Below are 22,639 nucleotides of genomic sequence, written 5' to 3' on the forward strand. Positions count from 1 at the left end.
AAATTAATAAAGAAAATCAGGCGCTAATTTCCACTGGGAAGAGCGGTGAAGGGATTAATGGATACGGGCGCATCCATAAGTTCAAACAAATGTCATCAAATGTGCGCACAGCAGACGGCAAGTCACAAACCATTTCGGGAAAGATTTGTTTAGAGGTCACGTATCGAGGGTTAAAAAGCGTCTAACATTTTTCCTTGTTCCGACGCTGGTTCAGTCGCTATATTTAGGGATTGATTTTTGGACCGATTTCGATATGTTTCCCTCAGGTCTAACAACTCAAGACGGACTAGCTAGTATATCAGACTACGAAGAAAATCCAACTAAAATTGTTTCACAGCGCAAGCTTTCCGCAGAGCAGCACAGTCTGTTGGAAAAGGCGATTCAAGCCTTTCCCTTATTTGCTGAGAAGGGACTTGGGAAAACAATATTATTGCAGCATGAGATAGACGTAGGTACGGCAAAACCTATAAAGCAGCGTCACTTCCCAGTTTCCCCAGCCATCGAAAAACTTATGTATGACAAAATCGATAGGATGATTGGCCTTGGAGTCATCGAGGAGCCCGATAGCTCGTGGTAATCGCCAGTAGTCATCGTAAGGAAACCTGGTAAGGTGCGCCTTTGCATAGCTGCCGCAAGGTTAATGAGGTGACGCGAAAGGATGCTTATCGTATGCCTTTAAAAGAGGGTATCCTAAGCCGTCTTCCCAAGGCTGACTATATTAGCAGCCTTGATCTTAAAGACGCGTATTGGCAAATACCGCTCGAGCCAAGTTCTCGGGACAAAACGGCCTTTACAGTGCCCGGCAGGCACCTGTATCAATTCAAAGTCATGACCTTCGGTCCTAATGTCTTTCAATAGTAATGAAAACGGGTCAAGCTTTTGCTTTGTAGCCCGTCGTCGCCACAAAAATTCGCAAAGATGCTCGTCCAACTTGGCTTTGTAAACGCCCCCACGAGACAAATTACGCCGCATCGACCGCCAGGAAGACTCAATATTTTGGGTATGAGCACCGGTTACCGAATCCACAAATTGTTCCGAGTGGTTGACGGTCTTGTGAATATATCCCTCGGTTTCTAAACCAATATACCCCTTCCAGCAATCTGTATGAATTTCGGTCCCTGGTTTAACATGTTTTTTTATTAAGGATAACAGGGTGTCCTTGTCCCTTTTATTGTCGGGACAGATTTCTAATCTATAATTTTCGGGACATCCTCGCTCTATAAGTCCCAAAATCCACGAACCTTCAACAACGCGACCTCTTTCGAACTTCCGTCTGCCAATTTTACATTCGTCTATTTCTACAACTTTTCCTAGACTTCCAATAGGGCCCTGCTCCTCAAAATCTGTATCCAAAGCTGCCATACAAACTTCGCGGCAAAAAGAAAATCTATCTGCCACAGTTTCGGAGGAAACAGTTTGATCTTCTTTTACGCTACATTCCCGTATAGTTTGGGAAAACGTAAAAGAATTTGCCACAGTTTCGGAGGAAACAGTTTGATCTTCTTTTACGCTACATTCCCGTATAGTTTGGGCAAACGTAAAAGAATTTGCAAAGCAATAGGTTATAATGATGCATGATGCTGGCGATATATGACACCTTTCCAGCCACGTGTTCTTCGCAACACTCTTGGAATGGTCCTGCTTTCCCCTTTTAACGCATCTAAATTCCGCGCATATTGATTTATGATCTAACAAAATCATGCTCTGCTTATGTTTATGGCAATAGCGCTCTTGGGGTATTAACCCGACATCCCGCAGCCATTGCAAAGTACTCTCCCGGGTGCTCAGAATGGGGACCAATTTCAACAAATTAAGTTGTTCCACTTTCAGGTCTTTTCAGTTCAAGCTCTGAATGCATAGTGATTGTATATTTCGCTTAATGGGAAAAAGAAACATAAGCACGATATTTCGTAAAAAAAAGTCGAAAGAGGTCCATCACCTAAAATGCTATTATCGATTAATCGAAACTATCTGACGCCATTTTTATGGCGGGATAAAGCAATATTTTTAAATGTTCACCTGCTATTTAATATATTTCTTTTCCGTTTTTTTCGAAATCCATTAAGTTTTCGGAATAAATAATTATTACAGAAAAGATCCGTTTTATAAATATCTTTTGTTTTTGTCTGAGACATTTTTTGATTTTCCTTATATTTTCGGAAAAAACAGCAAAAAACAAAAATGTTTACGGTTTTTTCCGTTATTTTCCAAGATCCCGTTACTTGCGCCAACTTTGACTATTTTTCCCGTAATCAGGTCCCAAAAAACACGTTGATATGGAAAGTTTGAAAAAAATCGGGCGTTGGAGCTAAACGAAAATTTATCCGGAACATTTTGGACACTTTGGCTATCGTAAACCTTTGCCTACTTCTAAGGCTAATTTCTCTTCGAATCTGTAGTGGACTTTTGGGGTTGCGTACTTTTATATACGTTTATTTTTGGGCCAAGCGCCACTACAACATGTTGTTGCAACAGTGTAATCGGATGTTTGAAAAGATTGCATTTTAGTTTTCGTCAGAAGTTTTTAAAAGTCGTTTCGAAAGGCGTACAAAGTATTTCGAAATTCCTTTCGAAATAAGCTAAATATAGCTATTTATAGCTGTTTTTCTGACAAACTAACGAGAAAGTGGTAAAACTAAAGATTCTTATAGATTCTTTAAATTGCTGAAAAACAATGGTTAGGGCGTGGGAGGGATCTTCTCGCTCTTTGCATGACCCCTCTCTACGTTCTGACCTGCAGTCAAATACATATAAGCGAAAAAAAAGGAGACAGAATATCTTTTAACCAGTGTTGAAAATACTAGCGGGCAGTAGAAGGACTTAAAATTTGTGCACGCAACAGCTCGGTAAGTCTTTCTGTTTTCCCATTAGTCTACGACGAACTCTCGTATGGCGAATCCCGTGTGCCTTATTCGATTTTCAGCGAGTCTCCAAAGGATATTCCAATTTTAAAGCGGTCATCTTAACATTTTAACTTAACTTTAATCAATTTTTAATTAAATGCTGAGTAACGGGTATCTGATAGTCGAGACTCTCGACTATAGCGTTCTCTCTTGTTATACCCGTTACTCGTAGAGTAAAAGGGCTTACTAGATTCGTCGGAAATTATGTAACAGGCAGAAGGAAGCGTTTGCGACCCCATAAGGTATATATATTCTTGATCAGGATCACTGTCCGTCTGTCTGTCCGTCCGGATGAACGCTGAGATCTCGGACACTATAGGAGCTAGGCTATTGAGATTTGGCATGCAGATTTGTAGAAATGCTTGTTCGAGCTGTTATTAGGAATCCCCAAATTTAGGCAGCAAGAACAACCCATTAGAACAAGCATGCGAGCAAGTTGGTATCGGCAAGGGCAGAAACTCAGATCAAATTGCCATTCTTGGTTTTGATTTTTGAGAACAGAAAAAAAAGGAAAATCAGCTGATTGGTTCCATCTTTGGCGGCTCAACACATCCGGTTGGGGGTAACGTACCTTGGCCACGAGCTCGGCTAATTCTTTTCGATTTTGATCGCCGAGGAGGACAGTCCAGCAGCTTAAAAGGTTTCAGGGCCTTGAAAGAAAAAAGTCTTTTTCTTTCCGTAACGGAAATCCTCCACGTGCAGGCCAACGGAATTTTCGAAAACGAAAAGGAAATTTATTTTTTTTATTTCTTGCTGCCAAGTTAGGTAAATAAACCAAGCTATATATATAGCCAATTAAAGGGAGTACTTATGCATTTTTTTTTCTCTTTCACTCGATGTGGGTCCAGCTTGGCACGCAGCCGCAAAATCACCAAGCAGCCTCCAATTGGCAAAACAACAAAAAGAAAAGATACTTCCCCATCCAGGCACAAGTCGATTCGCCGGAGATAGAAAATTTCCAGCCACTCAGCACTCCATTTTCCAATTTCTAAACTTTTCCCGAGCCAGGGAATTCGCTCAGCTTCCAAAAACGAGCTGCTTCCAGGCTCTCTCTTGGACTTCAGCCGGGAAAGCCTAAAGCCCCTTGCGCCGGCCACGCTGGTTAAGCGTAGTAGTAGTTCGCGCCGTGCTTAGCCCGCAAGCTGAAATCAAAATGCCGCAGCCCCGGAGATTGCACAATTTTGCAACAACGCCCAATAAGTAATATAATAAATTAAGTGCATATTTTTATACCCGTTACTCGTAGAGTAAAAGGGTATACTAGATTCGTCGGAAAGTATGTAACAGGCAGAAGGAAGCGTTTCCGACCCCATAAAGTATATATATTCTTGATCAGGATCACTAGCCGAGTCGATCTAGCCATGTCCGTCTGTCCGTCTGTCTGTCCGGATGAACGCTGAGATCTCGGAAACTATGAGAGCTAGGCTATTGAGATTTGGCGTGCAGATTCCTGAGATTCTTACGCAGCGCATGTTTGTTTCAGTAGAGTGCCACGCCCACTCTAACGCCCACAAACCGCCCAAACCTGTGGCGCCCACAATTTTCATGCTAGATACAAAATTTTAACTGAAATGTATTGGTCTCGTCAATACCTATCGATTGATCCAAAAAAATGTTGCCACGCCCACTCAAACGCCCATAACGCTTAAGTCTATCTACCGCCGGTAGGTGGCGCATTTTAATCTCGCTTTGCTGCTTGCATATCTCATTTTCCCTTTGGTCCCTCTAGCTGAGTAACGGGTATCTGATAGTCGAGGTACTCGACTATAGCGTTCTTCCTTGTTTTTTGTTAATTTTTTTTGGTTAGAAAAATGAGAAAAGGTAAATGAGCAAAAGGTAATATGTGAGAGGAGTGAAATATTGCGGCATAAAAGAACGGAGAACTAAAACACGTGTAAAGTGAAAAAAAACACAAAGAGAAAGAAAAAAATACATACGAAAGGAAAAAATAAAAGATATGAGTGTAAAAATATGAAAATATCCCCCACCTGAAACAAGAAAAATTATATATATAATATACATATAAATAAATATTATTATATATATAAATGATTATAAATGATATGTACGGGAATTAGCCGAGCTCGTGGCCAAGGTACGTTACCCCCAACCGGATGTGTTGAGCCGCCAAAGATGGAACCAATCAGCTGATTCTCCATTTTTTTTTTTTCTCAAAAATCAAAACCAAGAATGGCAATTTGCTCTGAGTTTCTGCCCTTGCCGATACCAACTTGCTCGCTTGCTTGTTCTGATGGGTTGTTGTTGCTGCCTACATTTGGGGATTCCTAATAACAGCTCGAACAAGCATTTCTACAAATCTGCATGCCAAATCTCAATAGCCTAGCTCCTATAGTGTCCGAGATCTCAGCGTTCATCCGGACGGACAGACAGACGGACAGTGATCCTGATCAAGAATATATATACCTTATGGGGTCGCAAACGCTTCCTTCTGCCTGTTACATAATTTCCGACGAATCTAGTAAGCCCTTTTACTCTACGAGTAACGGGTATAACAAGAGAGAACGCTATAGTCGAGAGTCTCGACTATCAGATACCCGTTACTCAGCATTTAATTAAAAATTGATTAAAGTTAAGTTAAAATGTTAAGATGACCGCTTTAAAATTGGAATATCCTTTGGAGACTCGCTGAAAATCGCATAAGGCACACGGGATTCGCCATACGAGAGTTCGTCGTAGACTAATGGGAAAACAGAAAGATTTACCGCGCTGTTGCGTGCACAAATTTTAAGTCCTTCTACTGCCCGCTAGTATTTTCAACACTGGTTAAAAGATCTTCTGTCTCCTTTTTTTTCGCTTATATGTATGCACTGCAGGTCAGAACGTAGAGAAGGGTCATGCAAAGAGCGAGAAGATCCCTCCCACGCCCTAACCATTGTTTTTCAGCAATTTAAAGTTTACATAAACATAGCTTACTATAAGAATCTTTAGTTTTACCACTTTCTCGTTAGTTTGTCAGAAAAACAGCTATAAATAGCTATATTTAGCTTATTTCGAAAGGAATTTCGAAATACTTAGTACGCTATTCGAAACGACTTTTAAAAACTTCTGACGAAAACTAAAATGCAATCTTTTCAAACATCCGATTACACTGTTGCAACAACATGTTGTAGTGGCGCTTGGCCCAAAAATAAACGTATATAAAAGTACGCAACCCCAAAAGTCCACTACAGATTCGAAGAGAAATTAGCCTTAGAAGTAGGCAAAGGTTTACGATAGCCAAAGTGTCCAAAATGTTCCGGATAAATTTCCGTTTAGCTCCAACGCCCGATTTTTTTCAAACTTTCCATATCAACGTGTTTTTTGGGACCTGATTACGGGAAAAATAGTCAAAGTTGGCGCAAATAACGGGATCTTGTAAAATAACAGTAAAAACCGTAAACATTTTTGTTTTTTGCTGTTTTTTCCGAAAAAAATAAGGAAAATCAAAAAATGTCTCAGACAAAAACAAAAGATATTTATAAAACGGATCTTTTCTGTAATAACTATTTATTCCGAAAACTTAATGGTTTTCGAAAAAAACGGAAAAGAAATATTTTAAATAGCAGGTGAACATTTAAAAACGTTTCATTATCCCGCCATAAAAATGGCGTCAGATAGTTTCGATTAATCGATAATAGCATTTTAGGTGATGGACCTCTTTCGACTTTTTTTTACGAAATATCGTGCTTATGTTTCTTTTTCCCATTTAGCGAAATATACAATCACTATGCATTCAGAGCTTGAACTGAAAAGACCTGATAATGGAACAACTTAATTTGTTGAAATTGGTCCCCATTCTGAGCACCCGGGAGAGTACTTTGCAATGGCTGCGGGATGTCGGGTTAATACCCCAAGAGCGCTATTGCCTTAAACATAAGCAGAGCATGATTTTGTTAGATCATAAATCAATATGCGCGGAATTTAGATGCGTTAAAAGGGGAAAGCAGGACCATTCCAAGAGTGTTGCGAAGAACACGTGGCTGGAAAGGTGTCATATATCGCCAGCATCATGCATCATTATAACCTATTGCTTTGCAAATTCTTTTACGTTTGCCCAAACTATACGGGAATGTAGCGTAAAAGAAGATCAAACTGTTTCCTCCGAAACTGTGGCAAATTCTTTTACGTTTTCCCAAACTATACGGGAATGTAGCGTAAAAGAAGATCAAACTGTTTCCTCCGAAACTGTGGCAGACAGATTTTCTTTTTGCCGCGAAGTTTGTATGGCAGCTTTGGATACAGATTTTGAGGAGCAGGTCCCTATTGGAGGTCTAGGCAAAGTTGTAGAAATAGACGAATGTAAAATTGGCAGACGGAAGTTCGAAAGAGGTCGCGTTGTTGAAGGTTCGTGGATTTTGGGACTTATAGAGCGAGGATGTCCCGAAAATTATAGATTAGAAATCTGTCCCGACAATAAAAGGGACAAGGACACCCTGTTATCCTTAATAAAAAAACATGTTAAACCAGGGACCGAAATTCATACAGATTGTGGAAGGGGTATATTGGTTTGGAAACCGAGGGATATATTCACAAGACCGTCAACCACTCGGAACAATTTGTGGATTCGGTAACCGGTGCTCATACCCAAAATATTGAGTCTTTCTGGCGGTCGATGCGGCGTAATTTGTCTCGTGGGGGCGTTTACAAAGCCAAGTTGGACGAGCATCTTTGCGAATTTTTGTGGCGACGACGGGCTACAAAGCAAAAGCTTGACCCGTTTTCATTACTATTAAAAGACATTAGGAAAGTATATCCCGGAAACTAATTTAAGTGTTTTGCTAGCTAAAAATTAAAAAAGGCCAAAAAAAAAGTCAGGTACACACAAACATAGTGAAGTGCATGGAGCCGAGGAAGTAAAGCACCGCAGGCCAAAATTTTTTTAACAAAAATCGCCGCAATTTTTCTTAAAAACAAGGGAGAACGCTATAGTCGAGTACCTCGACTATCAGATACTCGTTACTCAGCTTAAGGGACCAAGCAGCAAAGCGAGACTTAAATACGCCACCTACCGGCGGTAGACAGATTTAAGCGTCATGGGCGTTAGAGTGGGCGGTGCAAAATTTTTTTTAGATCAATCGATAGGTATTGACGAGATCAATACATTTTAGTTTTTTATCTAGCACTAAAATTGTGGGCGCCACAGGCTTGGGCGGTTTGTGGGCGTTATAGTGGGCGTGGCATATTCGCGTGACGAAATTGCGCTGCGTACAAAGCTACGGAATCTAAATCTGAGATCCCGATTCTCTATCTCTGATAGTTTCCGAGATATCCACGTTCATACTTACGATTTTTTGAAGTTTGTGGGCGTTATAGTGGGCGTGGGTCAATCGATAGGTATTGATGAGAACAATACATTTCAGTTAAAATTTTTATTCCAGCATGAAAACTGTAGGAGCCACAGTTTTGGGCGGTTTGTGGGCGTTAGAGTGGGCGTGGCACTCTACTGAAACAAACTTGCGCTGCGCAGGAATCTCAGGAATCTTTATGCCTAATCCCAGTATTGTAGCACCTATAGTTTCCGAGATCTCAGCGTTCATACGGACAGACGGACAGACGGACATGGCTAGATCGACTCGGCTAGTGATCCTGATCAAGAATATATATACTTTATGAGGTCGGAAACGCTTCCTTCTGCCTGTTACATACTTTCTGACGAATCTAGTATACCCTTTTACTCTACGAGTAACGGGTATAAAAATGTTTGCTTGCGACATTAGAAATGCTTTTTATATTTTTCTTCGTTAATACATTTTATTTCCGTTTTATAATTTGAATTTGATTTTTTTTTCTTATCTTATTTTTAACTACGACAACTGAAATGGTCCTTCCAACATTTCTATTTTGCTTTTTCTTTTCATTTAGACTTTATTATTTTACTTTCGTGTTCCTACAAATTTTAATGCCGTTCTCGTGTCTTGGTCGTTCCATCACTAAAACATCGAGTGACATCGATATCAATATCGACACGCCGATATAACAACAAGCTTTCGTGCGATATATCGGTCGAAAGGACGCAAGTGTGCTCCAACGGTTTTTTTCTTTCAAACCTTGTGAAAATGTAATCTTATTCAGCGTTTTTAACGAAAACTATTAGTTTTACAGAAAAAATGTCTAAACATAAATTACTCATTTCTTTAATAGCTTTCACTTCTCCTTGGCAAACATTTTGATTAGGTTAATATATTCGAAGATATTTACGAAAAACTGTTTTTACCGATATTTTCCATGATCCCGTTATTTGCGCCAACTTTGACTATTTTTCCCGTAATCAGGACCCCAAATAACGTGGATACTGAAAGTTTGAACGAAATCGGGCGTTGGAGCTAAACGGAAGTTCACCCAATGTTTCCAGTAAACAGCTTAGTTTACGCCACAGTTTTAGAAGTAGTAAGCAAAACAAGAATGGTTAAACATTATGTTAACCCTTTGTCGACAGCAATGTTAGGATAAAGCTGAATTGAATTTATAACGAAATGTACATTAATAAAAGAAATACCCGAAACGACGTTTCGCAAAATATTATAAAAAGTTAGCTATAAAAATGGTCTAGCTATAAAAATGAAAAGCAAGTTTTTGTTGGAATAGGGATATCACTATGGACGGCAGTACACGTAGTGGCGAAGAGCGCAAAAGAGCGTGCGAAGACAACTACTATATATGGCCGCAGAATTGAAAATCTGCCATTATGGTCCGATCGTAACGAGTGATACACCGATCGAAAGGTATCGCAAAAACTAAGAAGATTGCATACGAAGACTTTCGAAATATAGATTTGTTTGGGAGAAAAGACGGTGAAAGTGTAAAAGTAAAGATTTAGAAAATTGAAGCTGCTGGATACGGTGGGGCTAAAAACCCCCGGCTGTTTAGCTAGTTTTTACTCTTACTGAGAATTCGCGTCGAATGACATCTCATTTGTTGAAATCCGATGTCCCGTTCAAAAGTAACTCAAAAGACAAGATTTTCTTCTTCCCAAAATGAAAATGTTTGTCCCTTTGTTTGTGGGTTTGTATGCATCCCATCTTAGTTTTAGGGTTTTAGAAACCCTATGGGTGTATAAAGTAGCTTGAAATAGAAAACGTTTGTTTTACGACTTTTCAAAAAACCCGCTAGTTTAGCGGAAAAAAAGCCAGATTTAAGATGCTTATAGTATCTAAACAACGAATGCTACAGAAACGTGCTATATATCTCTGAAAAGATAATTTCATTTGCTAAATACCCTTTATATAGTAAAATTGTCTAAATATAATAGATTTAGAGTTATGACAAAAATTTATTTTTTAAAACCACTTTTTGACTATTTTCTCAAAATTGAGTCGAACAATTTCTTTTTAAATTTCAGATCATATAGCCCTTGAGATTCCTCAACTTTTGATCTCTAAATTTTTCCCCTAAAAATCACCGTTTAGAAGATATTGAGGGATAAAAAGTGCAACTCGCTTCAGCTCAGTGTACGAAATATTTCATACTTATTGGAATAAACATGAAAAAACCAAATTGATGAAAAATATTCTTATTCGATTTTTTCAAACGGAAAATCTGTTATGGTTTTAGGGTCCTTTACTTGCATGAAGCTAATCGAAATAGGAAACTTGATCTATTTGTTCTACCACTTTGGAAAAGCCCGCTAGCTCGGCGGGAAATGTAAAAAACGACAGATTTCTCTTGGAATCTGAAACTATACAGCCCTTGAGATTCCAAACTTGTGCTATTAAAAATAGGTAACTGAAGCGATAAGACTTGTTGTGCCTAATTTAAGGTGGCGTTCAGCTAAGATTAGAGATCGAATCTGTGTGTTTGGTTTTTCAATAGCCAAGCCATATGGGGACGACTCCTAGTCATGGTATTGGGGTACTTAAACTCTTGGGCGAAAAAAAACTTCTGATATCAAACAAAAACACCTCTTAACGAGGTAAAAAGTAGTGGCGAACGCGCCTTTAACACAAATTTCTGATACCAACAATTGTGACGAAAAATGATGTTACATTCGATAAAATAAATAAACTATATTAAATTTATGTATTCGGCACGCTACAACAGAAAATTTACGTGTAGGTAAATAAATATTTACTGTTGCGGGCCGAAATCATACATTAAATATATTTTTTTTATTTACTCACATAAGGATCAGGATCAAGGATCAGTTCAGCGGTATTATTAACGGCAAGCAGTCGAAGCATCCGGCGTTTAACATAGTAAAAGTGCGGCTGTAAACCTTCCAAAACCACGTGAGCCACTTACCAGCCACACAGCCTTAACCCAAAGGGTCCATAGTCTGGCAGCTCGGCGGCAAAACAGTGAAGAACTGGGCTTTAATAGTCTATAGGTCGGTGACGTCACATATCGCGAGCCAACCCCCACGTGTGTGAAATCACGTAACGCTGATCTAAGATAAAGTGTAAAAAAATAGTATTATGTATAGGTAGGCATAAGAAGTTCAGTTGGTTTAAGAATCCCAATTTTCTTTTATTTTTATATTTATTTTCTGTTCTGTGAAAACTTAAAAATATAAGAATGGCATAAGTGTTGAAGAAAGATTAAAAAAAAAACTGCGACATGGTCGAAAAGTGGTACAAAAATCGGCAAAAAAATTGGTAAAATCAAAAATAAATGAAAATGAATATATCTAATTGAATAACAGTGACATAAAAGGAAACCAATTGAAACAGCAACTACATAGAAAATAAAAAAGTATACATAAAAATAAATTAAATTATAATAATAAATTAAATTCATAATAAAATTAAATATATAATGCGTAAGCAAAAATATTTATTATGGCAATCTATAAAACCAATGAATACAATCAACCACGTGAGACAAAAAAATAGCATTCGCGTGTGGAAATTTTTGCAGGTGTATCCCCGTCCAAGGATCTTTCGGCGATGGAGCAACTCTACTTCTTTTGCTCGCGTATTCTAATAAATCGGCTTATATATATTCACGTGGTACCACACGGTGAATAATAATGTCAAATTAACGTCTCGCATTTTTAAATTAAGCAGCAACTGCAATATGAGTTCCAAGTTCAAATTAAAGTTTATTCAAATATTATGTATATTATATTATTATATTATATTATTATATCCGAATATAATAATTTCCGACTTAGGTAATTAAATTGAATTGTAACGTCAGCCCATGTTCTACCGGTGTATACCCGTGATTATACGGAACAATCTCATTACTCTGGGATGGTATTTTTTGGAATGATGGTATACACCGCGAGATTTTTAGCTGCTCATTTCATTTAAAACTTAATATTAAATAATTTTTGGTTGGAATTAATTATTTATCTTGCTTATAGTTGTTTTCCTTATACACTGGGAAGAAAGAATATAAAGTAAGACATAATATTTTTATTTTATTACTTATATAATAATTATAAAATGCAGACCATTAAACTGCCGTACCACATTCCTTTATATAATTCATTTTTCTAATATCCTATTACTTAGCATTATATTACTCATAATTTAACTATTTTATATTATTCACTATATTATATTGTTTACAGAAATATATATTTAACCCTTTAATTGTTAGCTCTCAATTTGAAAATAATGGAAATTGCTAAAACATAAATATAAAGAAATAAGTATGAATCGAAAGAAGTTATATTTGAAAGCCATGTTTGACCCTAATGTTACCGAAAATATAGGAATCCAACGGATTCAAGAGATCGCCCGCTGTAGGCTTCTCCAAAGGCGATCATGCCAGGGTGGGGAAAAGGGAGGCTTACAACATCACAGTATCCCCAATTCGTTGTCCGAATTTAAAATGTCTGTATTCTATTACTACTATTCTCACTTGACATTTAATTCTGCTTCAGAATCTATCTCCTCATCTAAATTTCCTGTTTCAATCCTATTTTGCACTATTTTTACTACTACAAGCACGCGAATTTAAAGTCTTTAAAGTACATTCAAGCCACAGTTGAGAGATAAGCTTGCAATTCTATTCCCATACCCATACTACCGAGCTACATCGCCGGAACCAGCGCGTGATCCGCTGTTCTCTCTCATTTAACCATCTGCTCTTCGAGAATCCTTACACGTTGTATGTTACACTGTGAAAAAATCTTTAAATGTGCGCTCCACAGAATTGCATGCGAAATTCCAACCTTTACAGCGGAATAAAAGAAAAATCACTATTGTATTAATTTTTAATTTAAATATGACTTCTGTTTATGGTATTGAGGTACACTAATGTGAAAATTAACATGACTGTGGACGGCAGTCCACTTTGTGACGAAGCCCACTGCATCACTGCTGTGATGGTCAGATCATAACTAGTGGTACAACAATCAAAAGATATTGCCAAATCTAAATGGATTGCATACAAAGACTGTAACAAATTTAATACGTTTGGGAAAATATCGGTGAAAGTGTAAAAGTATAAATTAAAACAAGGAAGAACGGTATAGTCGAGTACCTCGACTATCAGAAACCCGTTACTCAGCTAAAGGGACCAAAGGGAAATGGAGATATGCAAGCAGCAAAGCGAGATTGAAATGCGCCACCTACCGGCGTTAGAGTGGGCGTGGCAAATTTTGTTTTGAATCAATCGATAGGTATTGACGAGACCAATACATTTCAGTTAAAATTTCTTATCTAGCATGAAATTTGTGGACGCGACAGGCTTGGACGGTTTGTGGGCGTTAGAGTCAGCGTGGCATATTCGCATAACAAATTTGCGCTGCGTACAAGGGGACGGAATCCAAATCTGAAATCCCACTTCTCTATCTTTGATAGTTTCCGAGATATCCACGTTCATATATACGACTTTTTGAAGTTTGTGGGCGATTTGTGGGCGTTAAAGTGGGCGTGGCAAACTTTTTTTTGAGTCAGATAGTTACTGACAAGAGCAATACATTTTAGTTAAAATTTTTATTCTAGCATAAAAACTGTAGGAGCTACAGTTTTGGGCGGTTTGTTGGCGTTAGAGTGGGCGTGGCACTCTGCTGAAACAAACTTGCGCTGCGTAGGAAGCTCAGGAATCTGCACGCCAAATCTCAATAGCCTAGCTCGTATAGTTTCCGAGATCTCAGCGTTCATCCGGACAGACGGACAGACAGACATGGCGAGATCGACTCGGCTAGTGATCCTGATCAAGAATAAATATACTTTATGGGGTCGGAAACGCTTTCTTCTGCCTGTTACATACTTTCCGACGATTCTAGTATACCTTTTATTCTACGAGTAACGGGTATAAAAATTAAAACAAAAACGTCTGATATCAAACAAAAACACCTCTAAACGAGGTAAAAATCTAGTGACGATCGCACCTTCAGTTCTGATATCAACTTTTGTGACGATCTACAACATAGATAAAATTTCCATATTTATGACTTTTCGTTTTATTTGTGTCACACACTTCCAATACTTATGCGTTGTATAAGGGAATGTGTGAGTTTCTGTTTGCTTGTCAAGAATAAGGCGACTTACGGTGAATAATTACACTAACAAGTATTATTAATTTTAGTTTTTTTTTAATGATAAACAAATGAATTACAGAATATGAATATATATATCCGGCTTATGAAATTTGTAAGGAGCTGACGTTGCTCGTGTCGATCTCGTTCCACGATTACTCGCCAAATGGTTTCGGAGTTGCCACACAGTTGCTGTACAATGCTTCTTCATCAGAACTGGATCGTGACAGCTCAGCCAATCCTGCATTCGGATCGTCCTCGATTCGATCATCGTCATCGTCGGGAACATCCAGCTCAGGGATCTTGGAGCACCACGGCTTGATTTCGTCGGAGGAATAGACAGAATAGTATTAACGTCCTGTAATCTGAATACCTGGGATGTCTTCGATTACATAACGATCATTTCCAAGGACCTTGACATTTAGCTCGCTCGCTTGCATTATTGACGAGCACTTGGTTTCTGTTGTCGATGGCAGATTTCTTCTCGTCCTTTTTCCAAATCGGCGTGTATAGCTGCCGTGAGATGATTCTGGACGACGTCAATAGGATTAGCTAAACACCAAATCAATTGGGCTGAATCCTAATGCTTACACTCCACTGATGATTGTGTAAAGTAAGATCCCAATTCTTTGGGTTGTCGTTCATGGCACGTACATAGTTGAGAATAGTTTGGTTTGCTCGCTCGACTTGTCCATTTGCACAAGGTGTTCGCACAGCGTTTTTAATGTGTTGAATCTGATTGTGCTTACAGTACTCTTCAAATTGTTTCGAGGTAAACGCTGTTCCACGATCAGATATTATTATCTTTGGCAGGTCGAAGTAGCTAGAAACTTCATTTAAAACGTTCAGCACTGGAAGGGTTTTTGTGTTTTTAACTGCCTTTACAATCAGATATTTACTGAAGTGATCGAATATGGCTAGTATATGGGTATTTCCGCGTTTGCTTCGAACAAACGGTCCCAAATGATCAATGTGTAGCCTGCGAAATGGTACTGGATCGGTGTCATTATAATGCATGCAACCTTCGGGCTTGCCTCCTTTGGATTTGTAGTAGCAGCATTGAATGCATGTTGAGATATATTCTTTCACGTATTTCCGCATTCTTGGGAACCAGAATTTTTGTTGAATTCGTCCGATTGTTTTGTCAAGACCGAAATGTCCAAAATCATCATGACACAACATAACAATGCGCCACCTCACGTTCTTTGGTACAACGAAAGCTATTCCTTTTTCGACCTTGCGATATAGACGGTGATTTTTGATTACGTAATCAGCTTGAAGTTGCTTTAGCTGATTTCCGGTACGATGTCCTTTCAATGCATCAAATATTTGGACAAGGGCCTCATCCTGAAGCTGCATAGTTAACAACCAGTCATCGACGTCCGTAATTATGGTGCGCACTACTTCCTGTAAGGATTTTCCAGGAGGCCAATCGGGAGCGCGGCTCATGGCATCCACATGGGCCATTTTATTGCCATCACGATGAATAAAATCGCAGTCGTAGTCCAGTATTTTAATCCACCAACGTGCGACTTGCAGGATTAATTCTTTATTGATTTTTACCTTAGCAATGGCGGAACAATCAGTAACGAGTCGGAAGGGTTTTCCTAGAATATACACCATAAACCTTTGTAGTGTTTCTACGACGGCCAACGTCTCGAGTTCATAGCTATGGTATCTACTTTCAGCGTCAGTACAGTGCCTACCAAAATAGCAGACAGGTCGCCAATTCGGTTTGTCTTGAGATTGCAATAGGACTCCTGCTAGTCCGATTGCACAAGCATCTGTGTGTACCTCATGATGTGCAACAAAGTCATACAGAACCAGAGCAGGAACACAGCATAATTTGTTGATTAGCTCGTTAAAAGCCAAACAATCAAAACAGTTTTGGTCTGATTTGCGCAACAATCGTGTAAGGGGTCTTGTTAATAAGGAGTAGTTTTCAACAAACTTTCGAAAGAATCCCGTTAGACCCAAAAATCGTCTGACATCCTTTACGTTATTGGGGACTTTGAAGTTTTTGATAGCACTCACCTTGTTTTCTCCAGGAGTGATACCATCTTTGTGGACAATATGGCCCAAGAAAGTTATTTCTGATTGAAGAAACTTGCATTTGTCGTAGCGAAGTGTTAAGCCGCTCTCTTTAAGAATTCGAAAGAATTTTTCGAGTCGTTGAATACCCTCATCAAATGTTTTGCTGGGAACTATGACGTCATCTAAATATGCGAGTACCGCACCTGGCTCCATGCGTTTGACTATTTTGTTCATGACCGGACCGGACCGAGCGGCATCCTGTTATATTCGTAGTGGCCGTCTGAAGTTACAAATGCTGTGAATTGTTTCCCATACGCAAGTCCAGCTGAGAAAAATAGGCATTCCCGGCTTATTGGGCAAATTGTTCCTCCAGATTTGGCATTGGAAACGGTATTTTGACGGTTATACTGTTGAGACGTCGGTAGTCGACGCAAAGACAATGTTCACCATTCGGTTTTTTAGCGACGACAATTCCAGATGCATAAGGAGAGTCCGAAGGACGAATGATATCACTATCGAGTAGCTCGGAGATAATATTACCGACGACAGGTCTAAGTGCAAAAGGCGTACGGTAGGGCTTAGTGTAGCACGGAACGTTTGATGTTAAAGTTATTTCCATTTTGGTTAGAGAACATTTACCGAGCTCATTAGCTTTCTCCGCAAAGCAAGAAGCGTTTTCCAATATCAATCCGTTCATGAGTTCGTTCTCAACTGAGGAACGCTCTTGGCTTGTTTGAATTTTTCGAATATTCTCTACACTCGTTACCGAGAATAATCAATTTGTTTCCATCGCAACAAAGGATATCCTTACCCAAAAGTAAATTTTCGGTTATTAGTTTATCTTCTACGAAGTTGAAGCGTAATCAGAATCGTCAATCACAATTTTCACGAAAAGTTTCTGTGCGCAAAGGAATTTCCCACCACCAAATCCGTTCAGAGTAACAGCACATCGTTGTAAAACACCTACGTTTTCGGCGAATGACTTACGAATTAGCGTTCTCGTACTGCCTGGATCTACGAATGCGACGGTTTCATTGCCATTTACCGAGATCAATTTGGAGATTTCCGAATCAGAATCAGAGTCAATTTTATTAATTTATGGACCTGTTCTTGTGTTATCGGGGCATTGCGCAGAATCGTGTGTTGTGCGATTGCAGTGCGTGCAACGAGGCTTGCGCTGGGGCTCAGGACATTTCGAAGAATAATGTCCAACCTTCTGACAATTGTAGCATTTAACAGATATTTCGACTTTATCGTTAAAAGGACGTTTTGTAACCAAGGATGAATTCGGCTTATGAACGCTGACGTTAAGATCCCGTTTGTTTGACACTTGACTGGCGTTATACCTTATGATATTGTGCGCTGAGTATGCAAGAATATGGCGGTGACTCGGTGGAATCTCTATGCGTTTTTGACACCTTAAGGTGAACGTCTGCCGGATTGTTGAGACATGGAAAGTCATTTAAAAATCTTGAAGTAAACTGGGGCCATGTTTGAAACATTTGATCCGTAGAGTCTACCCAATAACGAGCAGCACCCAGCATCTTTTGTTGAACTGCAAATATTACCTTACGATCATCCCAACGATAAGCGTTACGAAGGGAGTTAGCACGCTTTACAAATTGATGTGAGTTCAAGGATTTACCAGACGATGGATCGAATTCCGGAAGCAGCGCGGCAATATCAATGATGTTTCCATAGGAGGGATTAAGGTTTTCATTGCCAGTAGGGATCCTGTTAGCCAGCACGAGCATACGGATACTCGTTATACATCGGTTGATGTATTGGAAAAGTACTGTATTGATTAAAATCGTTTCCCGAAGTTACAAAATTTCCAAAGTTTGAGTAAGTGACCGGGATGTTTACGTTTGGCTGTGATGTAGCACAGTCTTCAAATTTCTGTGACGTAGAAAAGTGCACGGTGTGTGGCTGAGTTGGGTAGATATCATTCTGCTGTGACGTAGCAAAGTGCATGTTGTGTGGTTGGGTTGGGTAGTTATCGTTCTGCTGTGATTGAGACGTTGCCAAGTTTACGTTTGGGACATTGGTTAATTTTTGCACATGAATCTCGCAGGATCGTAGGTCGATTTCTTGATGTTGCCGATTTTCATCATGCCTCTGACTCGTTGTATAGCTACCGTTGGCTGGCTGAACTTCGTTTACTGTTGCAGATTTTTCGATTGGTGATGATATTAAGGAGGGGTGAAAAGATCTCTCCTGAAGCTCTCGGACCGTTTTCTCTAGCTCCACAACCTTCTTTTGAAGTGATTGGTTTTATGCACTTATGTATTCATCGTGTCGCATGTCTTCGCGATTTCCCGATGTCGAGAGTCCCGCTTCTCTGCACTTATGTTGTAGGGCTTTCCTAGTCAAATAGTTCTTTTTCGGCATAGTGTATTAATTTCGCTTTACGTTGCGTCCATTAAATTTTGCTCGATTTCACTTATTGCGCCATATCCCACTTCTGAGAATGTCACACACAGTTCCAATATTTAAGCGTTGTATGGGGGAATGTGTGAGTTGCTGTTGGTTTGTCAGGAATAAGGCGAATAGATAGCGCGACTTACGGTGAATAATTACACTAACTCGTATTATTAGTTATAGTTTTTAATGATAAGCAAATGGATTACAAAATATGAATAGATATATCCGGCTTATGAAATTTGTACGTTGCGATGTGTCGTTCTCGCGGAGCTGACGTTTGTCGTGTCGATCTCCTTCCACGATTTCTCGCCAACTGGCTTCGGAGTTGCCACACAGTTGCTGTTCAATGCTTCTTCATCAGAACTGGATCGTGACACGAGTATATGAAATAGTTACTATATATGAATATTTTTATATGAATTTCTAAAAGATTAATTCTTGGTCTTAACTAGCAAGGTATTAATATTGCCCAAAAATGCATTTCTATCAAAACGAGAGAGAGCAATGACCGTTGGAATGGTAAAGATAATAATTGCCTTTTCGGTCTTATTACATTGTGCAAGTGGTGAAAAATCTAGACGAAAGGTCTCAATATATAAGTACTCTAATTCATTCACTGTAAGTGGTAGTGTTGCTTTTGATAACAAATATAGAATTCTTACGTTAAATTTTGGATCATTGTCTATAGTTTTTGCTAATGCTTGTGTAATGATCATGGTGCACGGATATATATATATGTATTTATAAGAAAGGAACCGTGTTCCGACAAACTTACCCTCCTTTTAATCCTGGGCGATGAGATCTCGACGCTCCGGATCCTGGCCTTGGGAAGATGTTACAATTGGTATATATATATAGTGACGTATCTGCACTGCGATTTCTCAACGGCCACCAGTTCAAAGAACGAAACCGTTCACAAATAAACAGAATCACCAATTACGGCTTTGATCAAAAACGATACAGATCCCGCAATGCAAACAAACAAAGAAAATTGATTAAGTCCGAACGTCAACAATGACGTAATTCCATAAACGTGAAAATCCAATAAGATCACAAAATCTAATAAGACCGAATTATATAAACATAAACAAAGAAATGGCGATCACATCATCCACATGCGATTACGTCACCTAATGCACTAAGAGTATATTCTAAGACGCAAACCGAGGTATTTTGCTAACCAATTCTGTAACATTAGCCTTTTTCCAACGTTCTAATAAATAATAACCAATAAAAAAAAAGGCTCCTGATTTTTTATTCGGGCAAGGAACGACCCATGTAAATGGCGCAGTCAGTAGGATCCCTTTAAAAAATATCATTGCGAAAAAACAAAGTCGGGAGCTTACTGATCAATTAAAAGGATATTTCTAAACTAGTAGGATATCCAGATCAGCGCGTGGAATTTCTCACAAGTAAGAAATTTAATCGACTAGCTCGGAAGTGCAACTAAGATATCCTCAAAAGAACCTAAGTGCAAATTAAAGGCACTGATAAAAAATATAAAAATAAATTATATTTCAATCGGAAGTGCAACTAAGAGATCCTCAAAAGAACCTAAGTGCAAATTAAAGGCACTGATAAAAAATATAAAAATAAATTATATATACATCGACTACTGAATAAATCCAATTCGGTCAGTGATAAAGTTGAGTGGAATTTAATTAAACACAATAAAATGTACAAACAACCACCAGCTCAAGGGCAACCACCGATTGGGGTGGCATCTAACCCATTGACGGAGCAAAACTTAAATCAGCTTTTGTCCCAGATCCGGAATATTCCAAGGTTTGAAGGAGTTCCGTCTACCCTAGGAACCTTTGTCAGAAGAGTTAACTACCTTTTGCGTCTGTATCCTACAACCAATGATCGACAGATAAGCGTTATATTTGGAGCATTTGAACTTCAAATCACCGGTGATGCTCAGAGGATTCCGCAAGTTCTACAAGTCAACAACTGGTCAGATCTTAGAGCAGCCCTAATCGACGAGTACAAAACGCAAACCCCTGTGGAGGAAGTATTAAGGCGATTATACAATACTAATTTTCAAGGTAGTCTAAGAAAATTTTGTAATGAGATCGAGCTTAGACAGTTAGTCAGTTATAAGCAACGAATTAGAACTTGAGGGAAATCCAAATGAATTAATATTGTACACATAAGCAATGTTTAGGACTACAAAATACCTAATACATCGAAAATTACCTGACAGCATTTTTATGACTTAGCAAGAAGCGATATTTCAACAGTACTCAAACTGAAACAAGCGGCTCAGCAAGAAGGGCTATACGAAGAAAATGAAAATTTAAAACATTATAGCATCAATGTTAGCAAATGTTAATAAAAAGCAACAACAAACAAATTATTATACCCTACCCAATTCAATTCAAACACACCACAATCAACCCCAAAGAATGGTTCCACAAAATTATAGGTTCCAATCGAATAACAGGAATAATACTTTTGACCAAAATAGGGGAAGTTACCAAGAGTTTCGAAGAAATTTATTTCAGGGACGGCAGTCAATAAATTTCCAATTCCCAAAACTCAAAAAGAAATAAAATCATTTCTTGGTCTTTGCGGTTATTACAGAAAACTCATTCCAAACTTCGCAGACATTTCAAAGCCTTTAACTAAAGGTTAAAAAGCTGGTTTTAAAGTGACATTCAAAGATGATGCATTTATTGCAGCATTCAAAATATTAAAACAACATCATAAACGATCCCATACTGATTTGTCCAGATTTTGAAAAAAGATTTCAATTAACCACTGATGCTAGCAATTTTGCATTAGGAGGAGTTCTTTCTCAGGATAACAAACCAATCAGTTACATTAGTAGGACTCTAAATGCAAATGAAGAAAATTATAGTACAAATGAAAAAGAATTGTTAGCTATATTATGAACGACAAAAACCTAAAGACCCTTTTTATTCGGAAGAAGATTTGAGATATTAAGTGACCATAAGCCGTTAGATTGGCAAAACAATAGCAAAGAGCCTAATGTGAAACTGCAAAGATGGAAGACAAGGTTAGACGAATATGACTTCGAAATAAAATATGTAGAAGGAAGGCAAAATCACGTAGCCGATGCATTGTCAAAAATCAAAATTAACGAAGTATACTATGGCAGTAACAAAGCAACAGCACATAGCACTGAAGAAGATAATGAAAACTTAATAACAATTACTGAAAAACTAATCAATCATTTCGCAAGACAGGTAGAAATGATTCGGTGCAATACAGAAGGTGAAGAAAGTACAAATTATTTTAAGAATGTCAAGATTAAAATAATGTTTCATGAATTAAACATAGAAAAATCTAAGCAAATATTAATAAAACACTTTTGTACCAAGTCAAGTGCACTTTACATCGAACTCGACTCTGATTTTGAAATCATTCAACAAGCTTTTAAACAGGTCATGAACTCTACTACAAAAATTGTAAGAGCAGAAATTAACTTACAGGACATAAAAACTTGAATTTAAAGAAATTATTGTTAGCAACCACGAAAAACTATTGCACCCAGGAATTAAAAAAAATGGTAAGGCTCTTCAAAGAAACCTATTATTATCCCGACTACCAGAAATTAATTCAGAATTTAATTAATGAGTGTAATGTTTGTAACCAAGCAAAAACCGAACATAGAAAAACATCGCTCTTATTAAAAACAACTCCAGAAACAGAATTTTGTAGGGAAATTTACGTCGCAGATATTCACACGATCATAAATAAAAAATTACCTAACTTGTATTGACTTATACTCAAAACTTGGAACCGCGATTGAATTAAACGGAAAGGACTGGATGGAAGTTAAAAGAGGACTTTTTCGAATATTTAATTAAATGGGAAAACC

The sequence above is a fragment of the Drosophila subpulchrella genome, unplaced genomic scaffold (assembly GCF_014743375.2).
Source record: "Drosophila subpulchrella strain 33 F10 #4 breed RU33 unplaced genomic scaffold, RU_Dsub_v1.1 Primary Assembly Seq38, whole genome shotgun sequence".
Taxonomy (NCBI): domain Eukaryota; kingdom Metazoa; phylum Arthropoda; class Insecta; order Diptera; family Drosophilidae; genus Drosophila; species Drosophila subpulchrella.